General features: G+C 34.6%; 1 long non-coding RNA gene across 1 annotated transcript; it reads left to right on the forward strand.

Moving 5' to 3' along the window:
* Positions 1-2780: 2780 nt before the first annotated feature.
* On the forward strand, positions 2781-4113 carry LOC129881832 (uncharacterized). Its single transcript, XR_008765700.1, has 2 exons — positions 2781-2849; positions 3822-4113. It is a non-coding gene; the product is annotated as an uncharacterized LOC129881832 (long non-coding RNA).
* The last annotated feature ends 826 nt before the right edge of the window (positions 4114-4939 follow it).

A 4939-nucleotide genomic window follows, 5' to 3' on the forward strand; every position in this document is an offset into this window, starting at 1 on the left:
TGATTGTCTAATGAGCATTGAGTCATGTGAGGAGTATCGAGCACCAAATTGGGTAAGAGTAAGTAATAATTCGAACTCAATAACTACATCGCCAAATGTAGTAGAGGATTAAACCGTTAAAGTCGGATGTTTCCCTATTTTATTGTCCTAAAAAGATAGGACTTGATTGATTGTTAGATCCAGATTGGTAGATTTGTCCTTTATCCTGGTAAGGTATTGGACGATTGTGACAACAACAACGAGCTTGTTGTACGATCACTGGCTCATATGTGATTGTTGTCGGATAAGTGAAACTCTCATATAAGTCTTGATAATACTCTGATTGGATTGGATTGTATATGATTGATCTCTGTCTAAACCTTACTCTTGCTTTAGACTTATGACATCTTGATCGAGCTTCTTACTTCTTGATTTGAGTTATTTGAATTGATAGTAGTCTACCTTATGCATGTTTTATTCTGCCATATTACATATTCATACATTCCACGTACTGACGTTCATTTGGGCCTACATTGTTTCATGTTGTAGAGACATGTGCTAAAAGTCATCAACAGACGCATCATTAAGGATCTATTCGTATTTAGCTGATTGGTGGTCCTCCCTGCTTCCGGAGGAGACCACATTTTATCTTTCTAGACATGAACCTGTCATTAGCACCATTTAGATAGTACTGATAGAAGCTTCATAGACTAGATTGTTGACTTGTTGATTCGAGATTGTCTTTTAGCTAGTTTTATTCGTACTAGTCTTATTGATTAGATTAGACAGATTGTTGGCCGTTGGCCTTATTCTATATGTAGTTATTTGATCATCTTGATGAGTTAAGTCTTCCACTGACGCTATTATAGAAGAATCCAAGAAAATTCAACCCGAAACCCGGCACACAAAAATTCTGTGGGCTAACACACACGAAAAAAACGGTAAAATCACCTAATAAAATGCTCTTAAACCTCTTTAAAGCACCATCGGAGCTACTGGAGTTGTTCCCCAAGTCGTTATGATTGCTACTATGGAAGAATCCAAGAAAATTCAACCCGAACCCCCGGCACATAAAAATTCTGTGGGCTAATACATACAAAAAACTGGCAAAATCGCCAAATTCCTATTGCGTCGCCAATAGAATCCTCCTAAACCCCTCTAAAATGCCACCGGAGATACTGGAGTCGTTCTCAGGTCGTTAAGGAAGCTACTATTGAAGAATCCAAGAAAATTCAATCCGGACCCCTGGCACCTAAAAAATCTGTGGGCTAACACACATGAAAAACTGGCAAAATCACCTAATTCCTTTTGCGTAGCCAATAAAAATTCCCTAAACCCCTCTAAAGCACCGTCAAGGATACTGGAGTTGTTCCTAAGGTCGTTACAGACGCTACTGTAACACCCCTTAAAATGTTATTGATTCATGGATCCTTTCATTCATGAAGTCCAAATAAATTATCAAAAAAAAACTATTTAATTCAAGCATGAAACTTTATGGATTTTCATATCATGATTCTAATTGCATAGATTATTAAATATTTGAAGTTTAATCACCTATCTTATGTTAGTTTATGTTGTCTCTCAAATGTATTAATTTTTTTTTTGATTTATGAAAGGTCCTTATATGAAGACATAAAAATGTTTTAAAGTATTTTGATTATATTATGATCTCTCATGCCTAAAGTATTTTGATCATAATTATTTTTCTCATTACTAAAGTATTTTGATTATATTATGATCTCTCATGCCTAAAAATATTTTTATCATATTATGATCTCTCATTACTAAAGTATTTTGATCAGAATTATGTTCTCTAATGACTAAAGTATTTTGATTTTATTATGATCTCTCATGTCTAAAGTATTTTGATCATAATAATTTTTCTCATGACTAAAGTATTTTGATTATATTATGTTCTCTCATGACTAAAGAATTTTGATCATGTTCTAAAGTATTTTGATCATATTCTAAAAGTATTTTGATCATGTTCTCTCATGACTAAAGTATTTTTATCATATTCTAAAGTATTTTGATCATGTTCTAAAAGTATTTTGATCATGTTCTCTCATGCCTAAAGTATTTTTATCATATTCTAAAGTATTTTGATCATATTCTAAAAGTATTTTGATCATGTTCTCTGATGCCTAAAGTATTTTGATCATGTTCTCTCATGCCTAAAGTAATTTGGGCATAACTTTTCATAGGATGGTCCAAATTAGGCGATTCAAATTTCTGAGTAACCACAACATCATTACCTACAACTTTCATGAATAACACATCTTAAGATTCGGAGTTTAAGTATATCAAATAAATTAATCTTTGCAAGACATAGTGCTGTAACGGAATGGAGTGTTTGTAGAATAAAATTCATATCTCGATGTAGAATGCTCCAAATCGGATGATTCTTGAACTAACTGAAACTAGACTTCTATATCTACAATTCTTATGAAGACAGCAAATCCTAATAAGAAATTTATCTTATTCAAACGCAGCTTCGAAAACGAATATTCCGTTAAAAGATATTTCATCTCACCTACCATACAAAGATCTAGAACCATTTGACATCATCCATGACATCAAAATTCTTCATTGAATTTTTAAGATCATCCTTTATGATTATGTTTATTTATTGTTAGGTCCCTCCTCCACACCTATAAATACCCACCTTATTTTCTCATTTTATTCATCAAGCTTTCTTAAGCAACTCTTCTCTCTATATACTTCTTCTCAAATATAGTTTTAGTTTTAGTAGTATAAAAATACTACTCCGGTGATTTTTATACTCCGGGTAGTACACAAAACAAACCGGCGAGAAGAAAAGGCTAGGGGTCCAAGAGTGTTCCAATTCGAAGTAAAGCTTCCGATTTAAGGTATGTAAGGCTTTCATAGCATTGGATTGAGTTCGTCCATGCGCCCAATATTTAAATTAATTATAATTGAGTTATAGTTGAGTTTTATCCAAATCTTGAATTCTAAATGAATTAATTCTTCTTCTATTGAGTTTGATATATTTATGTATTAATATTATTATTATTGTTATCTCTCATATTATTGAATTATTGTTCGTGGCTACTTTCCCATGAATCCTAATTGATTTGATGTTCATGAATATTTTTACACATATTTTGAGTAAAGATGTTGACTTTTTATTATTTTCATTGATAAAAATAAAGTTATATGAATTAATACTATATATGTATTTTATTGAGTTTTAAAAGAGCAAAAGAGTTGAGCTTGAATGAATTTGAACAAATGATAATTTGAGCAAGATGTTTTGTGAGATGTAAATGATGTTTTTTGGAAGTATAATGATTGATGAACATGAAATGAGATGAGTTTGATGATTTAAATTAAAGTACAATGAGACTAGATGATGAGTTTAATATGAGCACATATTTTGGGAGTAGTATTGAGCACCGAGTTGGGTAAGAGTTTAATTGACTCAAACCCCAGAACTACGTAGCCAGCGTAGGATGGAGGCTATGCCTCTTAAGTCCTAAAAAGAGGACTTTGATGAGTGGATCCAAGATAGTGATGTCCTTTACCCTGGCAAGGTATTGGATGGATGTGGCAACGACATCGCTTCGTTGTATCATTGCTAGCTCATAAGTGATGGTTGTCGGTTAGAGAAACTCCCAACTGAGTAAGCATTGCTTATTACTATTATTTTTATTATTATATTTTAAACTTGCATTACATATTGATGTTGAGATGATGTTGAGTTCTGAGCTGAGTTTTCTTGAGAGGAGTTTCTTGATATTTGTCCTTACCTTCCTGCCATTTTACATAGTCGTACATTCCACGTACTGATGTCATTCGACCTGCATCGTTTTATGATGCAGATACAAGTGTTAGAGATCCTCAATAGGCGCATCGTTGAAGATCATTTCTTTTCGGCTATTTGGTGAGTCCTTCTTGTATTCGAAGGAACTCCTTATCCTTTTATTATTTTTGAGTGTGATGTTTCTTTTGAGGTAGCCATGGACATGTCATTGGCACCATCTAAGAGTATTAGAGGCTTCATAGACAGTGTTTGATGATGTAATCCGAGTAGTTCTCCTTAGAAACTACTTCTTCTAAGAATTATCATTTTTTTTCTTTTAATATTGATGATGACAAGCCCACATTAGTATTCTTAAGTCTTCCGCTGATGAACAAATGAGTAATGAGACCAAGTGGTTCTCTCGGAAGCCAGAGATGGTTTCTGAGTGCCGGCCACGCCTAGGGTACCCTCTCGGGGCGTGACAGCTACTATGGAAGAATCCAAGAAAATTCAATCCGAACCCCGGCACCATAAAATTCTGCGGGCTAACACTCATGAAAAACTGGTAAAATCGTCTAATAAAATGCTCTTAAACCTCTTTAAAGCACCGTCGGAGCTACTGGAGTCGTTCCCCAAGTCGTTATGGTTGCTACTATAGAAGAATCCAAGAAAATTCAACCCGAACCCCCGCCACATAAAAATTATGTGGACTAACACATACAAAAAACTAGCAAAATCGCCTAATTCCTATTGCGCCGCCAATAGAATCCTCCTAAACCCCTCTAAAATGTCACCGAGGATACTGGAGTCGTTCTCATGTCGTTAAGGAAGCTACTATTGAAGAATTCAAGAAAATTCAACCCGGACCCCCGGCACCTAAAAAATCTGTGGGCTAACACACATGAAAAATTGATAAAATCATCTAATTCTTGTTGCGTCGCCAATAAGATTCCCCTAAATCCCTCTAAAGTGTCGTCGGAGATACTAGAGTCATTCCCCAGATCGTTACGGACGCTACTATGGAAGAATCTAAGAAAATTCAATGCGAACCTTCGGCACCCAAAAATTATGTGGGCTAACAAACCCAAAAATCTGGTAAAATCACTTAATTCCTGTTGCGTTGCTAATAAAATGCTTTTAAACCCCTCTAAAGTGTCGTCGGGGCTACTGGAGTCATTTCCAGGTCGTTAAGAACTC

The sequence above is a fragment of the Solanum dulcamara genome, chromosome 3 (assembly GCF_947179165.1).
Source record: "Solanum dulcamara chromosome 3, daSolDulc1.2, whole genome shotgun sequence".
NCBI lineage: Eukaryota > Viridiplantae > Streptophyta > Magnoliopsida > Solanales > Solanaceae > Solanum > Solanum dulcamara.